General features: G+C 43.1%; 2 long non-coding RNA genes across 2 annotated transcripts; both read right to left on the bottom strand.

Annotated features, from left to right (window-relative positions):
• Positions 1-6,436: 6,436 nt before the first annotated feature.
• LOC142652770 (uncharacterized) lies at positions 6,437-9,539 on the bottom strand. Its single transcript, XR_012847924.1, has 3 exons — positions 9,482-9,539; positions 8,300-8,532; positions 6,437-7,343 (listed from the first exon to the last, which is right to left on the bottom strand). It is a non-coding gene; the product is annotated as an uncharacterized LOC142652770 (long non-coding RNA).
• Positions 9,540-10,211: 672 nt separating this feature from the next.
• On the bottom strand, positions 10,212-11,465 carry LOC142652769 (uncharacterized). Its single transcript, XR_012847923.1, has 2 exons — positions 11,383-11,465; positions 10,212-10,300 (listed from the first exon to the last, which is right to left on the bottom strand). It is a non-coding gene; the product is annotated as an uncharacterized LOC142652769 (long non-coding RNA).
• Positions 11,466-11,697: the final 232 nt, after the last annotated feature.

Here is an 11,697-nt window from a genome sequence, read left to right as displayed (position 1 = left end):
ACTTGGAAAGTCTCCCAGTCCGGCAACGAGATGACAGGCAATCCAAGGGCCCTCAGATTTCAGCGTGCGTATACAGTGAGACAGTCTTGTCCTCCACTCGCACATGCAGGGCAAAGGGGACTCCCCAGCGATACAATATCCCCCGTTGTTGCAACACGGAGAGCAAAGGACGCATTAGCCCACGCTGCCTCAGGGTGCGTCTCGCTAAATCCGGAAACAGGAGCAGCTTTGCCCCATCAAAATCGATCTCGGCCTTTAATCTCGCCTTCTGCAGAATCTTCTCCTTTAGGCCATAATAGTGGATACGGCAAATGACATCGCGTGGTCTAGCAGCATCAGCACTCTTTGGACGCAATGCCCTGTGTGCTCTGTCTATCTCAATATAGGTATCCACGGGGCGGTTAAGTAAGGTGTTAAAGATACCTGTCAGCGTCGGCATTAAGTCAGCAGTTCTAGTTGCTTCCGGCAGACCTCTCAGACGAATATTATTCCTCCTGTTCCTGTTTTCCAGGTCGTCAAGCTGCCCTTGCAGTTGTCTCTGCTGTGAGCCTGAAGCTCTCTGAGCCTCAGAAAGCTGTTGTATAGTTGCAGACACAGAGTCCTTCCATGATTCCATTGCACCACCTTAGCTCGTAGGGCAGATACTTCAGATTGGACCACTAGATGCTTATAATATATCGATTAACTTTTATTAACTTTATTTTAGGAGAGCATTGAAAATAAGCAGCTATTCCAGCATTGATTTTCACGTTATAAATTTACGCCGTTTACTATGCAGCGTAAATAACATGTTAACTTTATTCTATGGGTCGGCACGATTACGTGGATATCAAATATGTAAAGGTTTTATATGTTTTCCTACGTTTGCACAATAAAAACCCTTTTAGAAAAAAATTACTTGTCTTTGCATCGCCGCATTCCAAGCGACGTAATTTTTTTATTTTTCTGTCAATGTGGCCGTATGTGGGCTTTATTTTTGTGGGCCAATGTGTAGTTTTTATTAGTACTATTTTGGGGTACATACGACTTATAGATTAACTTTTATTAAATTTTTTATGGGGGGAATGGGAGAAAAGAGAGAATTTTGTTGTTGCTTTTTGCATTTTTTTTGGACGCCGTTCATCCGGCGGTTTAATTAATGTGTTCATTTTATTGTTCAAGTTGTTACCATCGCGGGGATACCATATATGTGTATGTGTTATTTGTTTTGGCACTTTTACTATGTAAAACCACTTTTTGGGCAATAAAAAGTTGTAATGACAGGGATAGGGAAACAGACAAGTGAGCCCTAATCTACCCGCCACTCAGTCCCTGCCTACTTGCAACGACCCGCCCTAGGCGATGGGGTACAACTGGGCGACGGTCCCTACACTCAATAAGTGCACAACAGACAAACAGACAAGGAAACACAGAACAAGGGAAACGGGGCAGTTGCCCACGGCAACACCATGAGCAACAAGAGTAGTAAACGAGCCGAGTCAAACCAGGAGAGTACGAGGTGCCAAACATAGAGCAGGAGAGTAGTGAACAAGCCGAGTCAAACCAGAAGTGTACAAGGTACCAAACGCAGAGCAGAAGAGTAGTCAGTAAGCCAGGGTCAATACGAAGCAGGGTCAAGTAGTTCAGGAAGCTGCAGCAGGTTCAGGAAACCAACAGAGAAGAATCACAAGCAAGGAGGAACAGGAAAGGCAGGTATAAATAGACAGAGGTCGGGAGCTAGCTCCGTCTGGCCAGGCTGTGATAGGCTCTCCCACTCCTAAGCCTGCCATCCTGAGTGGTGGAAGATGGAGTCAGTCTCACAGACATAGAAGCAGGTGCAGACTGATTACCTATGGGCGTGGATACAGAAGCTGTGCCTGGCAGATCCTTAACAAAAGTTTTATTTGATTTTGACAAAATGTTTTTTTTTTTTTTCTTTCACATACTTTATTTAACTGCTTTACATTTTTATTTTTTAGTCCCACCAGGGGACTTCACTATGCGATCTGCTGATAGCATATATAATGCTTTGGTATACTTAGTATACCAAAGCATTATTACCTGTCAGTGTAAAACTGACAGGCAATCTATTAGGCCATACCTCCGGCATGGCCTAACAGGCATTTGCTGAAGACAGACCTGGGGGTCTTTGTTAGGCCCCCGGCTGCCATGGAAACCCGACGACGACCCACGATTTCTTTGCGTGGGCGCCGATGGGGTGACAGAGGGAGCTCCCTCCCTCTGTCAAACACATTAGATGTCGCTGTCGCTATTGACAGCGGCATTTAATGGGTTAAAGTGCCGGAATCGGAGCGCGCTTCGATTCCGGCAGTTGCAGCACGAGCCAGGCTGTGTATAACAGCCGTGCTCCTGCCGCTGATCGCGTGGGTACACTGTCAGTACCCGTTCGATCACAGGACGGATATATCCGTCCTCCTGCGCGAACTAGCAGCTGCAGAGGACAGATATATCAGTTCCTTCGGCGTTAACAGGTTAACTAATGCTATATTGTAATAGTTCAGACTTTTACAGATGCAGTGATACCAATATTGTATCTTTTTTCCATTTTTTCCATTACTTCAGCGGAAAAATGGGAAATGGAGGTCTTTTGAAGTTTTAATTAAAAAAAAAAATGTTTTACACTACTAAAAATGTTATTTAACTTTTTTTTTACACATTTCATTGTTTCCCCTAGGGTCTTTAGATCGCTGGTACAATACACTGCAATACTAAAGTACAGGCTGGACCCGGCAGAATGCCATAGGGGGAGGCCACCATGATCAGGGATGTTAGGAAGGGAAGGAGTTAAGGAGTTAGGGGGGTGTGGTTAGGAGGGGGCGTATGTGAGTGGGGCGAGGTCAGGTTACTTAAAGGAACAGTGTCATCACAAAAAAAAATTTAATATGTTAAAGATGTTAGTGCTTTATTAAAAACGTTTTGATTAATTTGTGTGTTTGTGTGTTACTTTTTCTTATTTTTACACTTTTTCTTCCCTATGGGGGCTGCCATTTTTTTGTCCATTTCTGTATGTGTCGATTAACGACACATACAGACATGGAATACGGCAGCCACAGTCCCATAGGGACTGCGAACGGGTCCCGTCCCATCCACTTCTGTGTACGCCGTCTGTGTGGGAACTGCGCATGCGCCGCTCCCACACAGTCCAATTTGAAATGCGCGCCGTCCGGCGTTATTTTCCTGTGGACCGGAAGTCGCGGCCGGACAGTAAGATTACTACTTACGGTCGCGGATTCCGGACTTGTGCACTTGCACCAGCGGCAGCAGACGGAGCGGACGGGCTGGAGGGAGCCGCGGCGGCAGGAGAAGGTAAGAGATTTCTATGTATGTTTGTGTGTGTTTACTACTGTATGTAAACCTACTACACTGTGTGTTAGCTCAAAAAATGGCGACACACAGTGTAGGAGGTTAGACCGTTCAATCCCCTCGTTTATCCCGGCACTAGCCAGGATAAAGGAGGGGGGGATTCTCAGAGCTCACTAGAGCGAGTGCTTTTTTCCCAATTTTGCAGCAAAAAGCAATGTGGTTGCTTTACCACAAGCAACCACATGCAATGCTGCAATTTTGGGAATAGCTCCATCTAGTGACCAGCAATGGGAAATATTATAAATTAGAATCTAATTTATAATATTTCCTGACTTGTGAAAAAAATAAAATAAATTTGAACAATGTTTAATCACCTACACACTAAATGTTTAATAAAAAAAAAAAAAACATGTTTTGCTGGCAACACATTCCCTTTAAGGGTAGGAGAGAGGAAGGACGCCATCTTTAGTAACAGCACAGGGAAGATTGTAGCAGCACGGGAAGCTTGTCCAGGACTTTAAAATGGATGCACTACTTACCCAGCTCCAGGAGGCAGTAGCGGAAAGAGGCATGGCCTGGCTAGCGGAGGGGCTGGGGCAGTGAGCGGACGAGGAGAGGAGGAAGCAGAGCCCCCTGGTTCAGGGGCGAGTACTGAGGACGCGCCTGCGTTTGGATCCGGGGCGCGGGCGGTGCTGTCCTCTCCTCCCCGGCGGCGTGGAAAAATGGGAAGTGGAGGTCTTTTGAAGTTTTAATAAAAAAAATAAAATTATTTTACACTACTAAAAACTTTATTTAACTTTTTTTTTACACATTTCATTATTTCCCCTAGGGTCTTTAGATCGCTGGTACAATACACTGCAATACTAATGTATTGGAGTATATTGTCATTTTTACAGGCTCATATTAAGCTCTGCCAGAGACAGTGCTTAACAGGAGATGAAAAAAGGCAGTCCTGGGGACCTTCATTAGGCCCCTGGACTGCAATGACAACCATTGGCACCCCCTAATCGGATTGCGTGAGGCCGATGAGCTTTCAGAGGGGGGCCCCCTCTTTCTAACGTCTTAGATGCTGCGATCGTGCTTGATCGCAGCTTCTAAGGGTGTAAACGGCCAGGAACAGCGCATTCGCTGTTCCTGGCCATTAGTCCCGAGTGTCAACTGTAAGACACAGCTGACACGTGTTGCATACACTTGTTGCATACACCTGTTGCTTCGCCCGCTCCAAACATCACCCCCCGCACCACGACGCAATAGTATGTCGTGGTGAGCGAACAGGTTAAAGATTGGCATAGCAAAGGCCTTCGATATTACATTAGGCCTTTTTTCCCCAAACCTGTCAACAGGATTACTATAAATTTTTGCAAATAACGGGCGTCTCCGGATGTGGACATAAACATAGTTCAACAAGTGTTCAACCTAATTAGCAATTCAGCTATGTCCGATCTAAAAAATGCAAGGTGCATTTATATTGTGTTAATAGGAGATTTGGAGATTTCCAACGGGACACACTTATTGAATTGGAGCAAATGACATGGACAAAGGACATGGACATGGCATGCGAGCTACACTGTTTCTGTAATTACCACTCAGTTCTATGGGACTTACGGACGAAGTGTATCTCAGCAAGCTACGCTGATTACGTAGTTCTTGGTCGGAAATCACAAAATTCGGCCACACAACAGAGCAGTAGAATGGGATTTAGGGAACCCCATTCTAGAGTAAGGTGCGGGTCCCGGAGATGGGACCCAAATCTAGCTGACATTTATGACATATCCTGTTGATATGTTATAAATGTCCCTGATGGGAAAACCCCTTTAATTAGCTAAAAATTGGAAATCTCCCTCATTTTCTTCTGTGAGGTCACTCATAAAGATGATCTCTTCCATGACTTCATAAAAAAAAGTATTGATGGGAAAAATAAATCACTTACATTTTTTTGTAAGGGGCCCATAATCATCATGTCATAATGATTGGGTCATGGGTGGATTTAGGTGAACCATGGAGGCAATTGCCCTCCCCTAATCATCATCGCTGTTTTTATTTTTCAATCAGTCGTTATGTTTGATTAAGCTCAGGGTGGGCCCTTCTTACTAGATCCTGGCGCTGTCCCGCATCAGGACGTAGTGTACAAATGGAGGTGAGTATATAGAGGGGTTTGACCTGATGTCTGATTATGTAATGGGTCTGACCTGGGGTCTGACATTTATTTAGGGATCTGGTCTGTTCTGGAGTTATTAATGTAGAGGTCAGGTGTGATCTGGAGTCTAAATGAATGAAGGGGTCTGATCTTAGGTCTGAATTCATTTATGGGTCTGGTCTGGGATCTGAAGTAATGTAGGGGTCTAAGGTCTGAACTAATTTAGGCCTCTGGTCTTGAGTCTGAATTAATTTAGGTGTTCGTTCTGGGGCCTGAAGTAATGGGGGTGTGGTCTCTGAATTTATTTATGGTTTTGGTGTCTAGATTTATTCATTGTTTCATCTTGGGTGTGAATTTGTGTTGCTATAGTGGGCAGGGATGGGCTGTAGAAACGAAGGACCAAAGATGTCTAAGAATTAAACTCTTCAGTTATCAGGAGAAATCATCATAGTAGTTTTGGCCGGGTAACAAAGAAAAGGAAAGAGAATGACTCCAATCAAAGAAAACGTCACCTATGAGTCACTGGATTTTATTGTTGTTTATTCTGCCAGTATCTGATCTGTACTGTATCTATCTTCTTGTATAGTCTGCAGCGAGATGATACACTGTCTATGTATAACTGGTATCTGACCACTACACTGTGTGGCGGTTTTATTGGTTATATTGGTCTATGTATAGTAGTAACGCACACTTGTCACTGACTGAAACAGCAAGTGTGTGCCTTTACCTGAGTGTGTAATCAGGTGTTACTCTGTTCCACATATTTATTTCTTGTTTTGTTGACAATGTGGATTACATATTTAAGAGAGAAGTAAGGAGCAGGACCAGTGTTCGTCTGATTGAGTTTTCTGACTTTTAGCAGCATTTCCTTATGCCTATCTAATAATCCAGAATGTGTGATATACTAGCAAGTTTCAAGGTAGAGAAAGTTTACTATAGTAATGTTCTATTTTTATAATAATACGCTATATTTAGGTTTTAATGTTTTTATTTGTATAGCATGACTACAATATTTTTCATGTTGGTTGAGTCATGTTGGTAATTGCCAAAATCGGTGGCAACTGGCTCTCATGTCTAGGGTGGCAATGTTACTCAGCCGAGCCACAGGTAGAGAGACCATCTTTTGAGAGGTTACATCACTAATACAATAGTCAAAAGATTGTTCAAGTCTGAGTTGGCACTGTGACTCAGCCGAGTCACAGGCGGCGACATTTGTAATTCTTTGTGAGGTTTTTCTCAAAGACTCTGGATGTAAATTGGCACTATGATTAAGCCGAGCCACAGGCAGCAACATTTTCATTCTTTGTAAGGTTATTTTGCAAAAACAATGGTTCTTGATCGGCACTGTGACTCAGCTGAGCCACAGTCAGAGACCATCTTTTGAGATGTTACATCACAAAGACTTTAGGAATGGCACTGTGACTCTGACGAGACACAGATGGTGACATTTGTCTATGTTGGCACTGTTACTCAGCCAAGCCATAGGCAGCAGCATTTTTCATTCTTTGTGAGGTTAATTTGCAAAAACAACGGTTCTTGATCGGCACTGTGACTCAGCCGAGCCACAGGCAGCGACATTTTTCAATCTTTGTGAGGCTATTTCACAATGACTCCTGGTCTGGGTTGGGACTGTGACTCAGCCGAGACACAGGCAGAGACCATGCTTTGAGAGGTTGCATCACATAGACTCCAGGAATGGCAGTAGAGCCCTGCTGCTCATTGTGGTGAAAGTCTGAAGAGCTCGAAAATATTTGCATTTGTTTTTTAAATCCATATGTCATTGTGTGAAAAATAAGCCCAGCGTCCTATGTTCTCTAGAACCACTGCAGCCATGGACGATCCAAGATGACATCTCCTGATCTTGAGGAATGGTAAGGTATAATAAAATGTCCATGGCTTCATCCTGTTGAGATAAAACAAAATGATATGGTAGGAATACATTATCAGCTCATTCACATTTTATACTGTTCTACTTTATAACACTGGCTGTCAATAACATATTTACATATTGGGAAATGTTAAAGTCACTCATGAGCTTCATTTATCTAAATTGACTAACTTAAAATTTGGCCTTATTGCACGTAGCAACCAATCAGTGCTCAGATTTGATATCTTAACGGCTATGGACAACTTTGCAGATATGATGTTATTGTATTGTATCTATTTTATTAAATAAAACATACTTACAATCGGTTTTAATTACAAATTTGAAACAGTTTTTTTTTTGTGCTAAATGTTTATCTAAGCTGGCATTGATTGCAGAAGTCAAACGGACCCAATTTATTTTTTAAGTAAAACCAATTGAAAAGATGTTTTATTTAACCTCTTTCCGACATCCGCCGCACAGCGCAGTAGAGTTACGTCGCTGTGAGCAGTCCGCACCATCACCAGCGGGTATCAGCTCTATATTACAGCTGACACTGCTATAATGGACGGGATCAGAGCTAGGTCCAATCTCGACCATTTAACCCTTTAGATGCTGCGGTCACTAACGCTCACAACGTGTAAGTGGTTTGTAGTCCATCGGCACTCCCAAGACACGATCTCGGGGCTGCAGAAGTTTGATATGGCAACCGGAGGCCTAACTATGGCGTCCGGGTCTGCCATATATGGAAGTCTATTAGGGCTTGCCAGAGACTACGACTAAGAACGTAGTTGGCATTCAAAACGTGTAAGGGATTTTATAAAGATATGTGCATGTAGACATAGGCCTAAGTGCTATGCATGTCTATTGAGGAGTATGTATTTAATGTGTCCCTGCTCCTGCAGCAGCAGATAAAATGCAGCTGCTGGAGCAGAAATGTTGAGCAATCTGCAAGACGGTAAAGAACAGTGAACATAGTCTACAGCAGTACATACCGATTGATGGTCTTATTTGCGGATGGTTATCTTCACACATTTCACCATTTTAATGACCGTCTTTCTCACAAATGTCCATTGTGAGTGTCCCTCTTCCGGGTCGTCCTCTGGGTTGTTGTCCTCAGGAACGCTTGAGCAAATGGGAATCACAGCATCAGATGGAGGCGTAGATGGTGGCTCAGAAGGTGGTTCATCACCATCATCAGTACTAGACTCATCCACTGTCTCAGTCTCTGATAATGAGATCCAAAAATACATTTCACATACATGTTTTAAGGCTGGAGCTAAACATAAAGCAACAACTGTGGTGCATAGCATTACAATGTATATGCAATATTCAGGTGATTATCTATAGGTCCTGACAAACCGCCACCATATAGCAGTAATCAGGGGAAACCCTGGAGGCCCAGGATGGTTATTCCCTGTTATTCCCTGTCTGATCCTACTGTTTATATGGGTAATAAGCAGCACAAGGAAGAAGGGGCATAAATACAATTACATTTCCGTCCTCAAAGCAAAATCAGGAATGGGCCCTATAACTCATTGCTAGTAAACTGGACTGTAGTGATGCTAACAGCAGCATAACTACTAGCAACCAAAGCATGGATAGTAATGTCATATATCAGATGTCCCCCACATAGCAGAATCCACATAGTAGAGCAGAATGTCACCTTCATGATCTTTACCCAGAAAATGAAATAACCATGTTCCTGCACCTGAGTGGGCCCTATCAATCTCTGGGCCCCGTAGTAGTTGCTAGGGCTGCTACAGCTGTAGTTACTCCCATGCCAGAGCTGCACCTTCTAGTGAGGCTGGCATGCAGGGGTAATGTTATAGAATATGGGGCCCTATGCAACAAGCAAAGTAGGGGTTCTTCCCCCAGCTTTCATGTTAAGACAGGTTATCTCATAACTTTAGCTCACATAACATCGTCCTATAGTGCTAAATTACTACTGCCGTATACAGCCCATAAAATTCACTATATAGTGCATAAATAATATTCAATATATAAATAATACTCCTTTAAAGAACCCAAATAATACTGCAATATGGATCCCAAATAATACCACCCTGAACTGCTAAATAGCACTGGGTAAGTTTTTTCCTGGGGTTCCTGTCCTAGGGGTCCTTTAGCAAATTGGGTCCCTGTGCAATTGCATCAGTATAGCACAATATGCTTACCTGGTCTATGGACAACAACTTCCTCAAGTTTGCTGTTTTCTTGTCGATCTTTCTTTTTCTTCCTAAACAATAATAACAATTGATCATTGATCGTATTATACAGGAATTGAGGTGATGCTGGAATTTCTAGAGTAGTACAGACTGATATCCAGGCCCTATCACACTGACAATAAACAGTGAGGGTCTCCGCTGAAAGGACGAAGGGTATGATCAGGTTCTACGCATATGTCCACTTCTGTAGAAGAGCTACACGGGGTGTAGCGGGGAGGCTAGTAGGGCACATATCTATGTGTGGAGGTGCCCAAATCTTTAGATAAATTGGACAGTGGTCAAATGTCTTGTTTTGTCCCCCAGGCAATATTGGTCATAGTCTCTTACCAACCACCATAGTTGTAATACACTTGAGCCGGGTTAGCACAATGGATTTAAGCATCATTTATCTCAGGGACTGTGGGTCACTTTTGGCCATGGGCTCTAATGCCCAAATGGTCAGTCCTCCCCTGAACAGAGATACATAATATTTTGGCAGTAGATTCATTTTGCATGATGGAAGAGAGCAGGACCACCCAGCAGTAGTGCCGGGGCAGAGCAGGTTGGTGAATGAGAGAGGTCGCTGAATGTTATTCTTTTTGGGATCTACTCACCGTCGACAGACATGTGGCCATAACACAGACACTTTATTATAATGGATTTCATGATAAATAGGTAACATCATGTAGAGGTGAACTTACCGAATGTAAAGAAACAGCACAAATCCAATAATAAGTATTGCTACTGTAACAAGCTCCGCAGCGAGAATAATCATCTTTTTACTAAAATCTGTAGATGAGAAGAATCTTTATGTAGAGTCACTTATATTAATACAATACATATTCTATAGAACTGCTCAATTAACACCCCGTCACCCTTCCCCACCTCTGGGACCTCTACCTATCAGGAATATTACTATAGAATTTACTAGAGGGAACAGCACGCTTGCTCTGCCTGCTTCCTCCTTCTCCTCCTTTTCTGGCCGCCATTGGTTTTTCTTTTTTTTTATATAACTGGGATCTGGCGTTCTCCCAATAGGTTGGGGTCTCATAGAAAGGACCCCACCTAACTATATTTTTTGGAATACCCCTTTAAGTTCTATGGGCTCCTCTTTGCCTCCTATAAAGGGGTTACCACTGCTAACTAAAGGATAATGCTACAATTTAAGTGCATTGTCCTCTGATGTCTCCAAGTCTGTGGGATCCCATGTAAACAAGCAAAAACTATGTGAACCCAAATACCTGAAATTACAAACCTGGCAACATTTTCTCTCCTACCTGTGAACCCCCTATAGCTGTGCCCTGTCCCCACTGCAGGGAAGTGTAAAGTATAAGACAATGGTCGCTCCCCTGCTGTCTACTGCCGGTGGTAGCAGCTCCCACTAGTAACTGGATCAATAGACCAGTGTAAGGAGTTCTCCCAAGAATAGTGAAAAGAACCCGGCATGCAGGGGGTTACTATCATGCAGCAGCAATATCGTCTGATAAGGGGCTCGTGGACTCAAGGAGGCGTCTGTTCTGAGGTCTGAATTTATTCGGGAATGTTAATTAATTTTGAGGTCTAGTCCGTGGTCTGAATTAATTTGTTGGGTCTAGTCTCGGGTTTAAATTAAATTAGGGGCCTTGGGTCTGAATTTAATAAAGGGTCTGGTCTGGGATCTGAATGAATTTTGGGGTCTAAGCTAGAATCTGAATGAATTTTGGGCTCTGGTCTGGTGTATGATCTGGTTTCTGAATTCATTTTTTTGTAAGTTTACCCATATTAATAGTTGTACTTTGCAGCCCCCCTCCTGGGCAAAGTACAAGTATTGTAAATGGCATTGTAGAATGGAGCAGCAAATATGTGAATCCCAAGCATCCCATAGCACTTACCTGACATTTTCTCTCCTTCACTTCCTTTCAAAGGAGTCAGCCATCTGATTATCATATATTAACCCCCGGTGCAGAATTGTGACATCATCAGTGAGAAGTCCCTGGTAAGATGTCTTGTGATGTCATAATACCGTCCAGCAGCTGATTGGTTCCTTTCCAGGGACAATATGTAAAGGGGACTAAGGTTGGAATCATATAGGGATTTTGCAATGGCTTTAGTGTCCAAATGTGCCTTATTAGTGATTAGAAATGTCACACAATTTGGGATTGGGTGAAATCTGATCATTATCGTATGGGGAAAGAATCACCTTCAAG

This window comes from Rhinoderma darwinii, chromosome 5 (genome assembly GCF_050947455.1).
Source record: "Rhinoderma darwinii isolate aRhiDar2 chromosome 5, aRhiDar2.hap1, whole genome shotgun sequence".
Classification (NCBI taxonomy): domain Eukaryota; kingdom Metazoa; phylum Chordata; class Amphibia; order Anura; family Rhinodermatidae; genus Rhinoderma; species Rhinoderma darwinii.
This window is presented reverse-complemented; position numbering and strand designations above follow the sequence as displayed.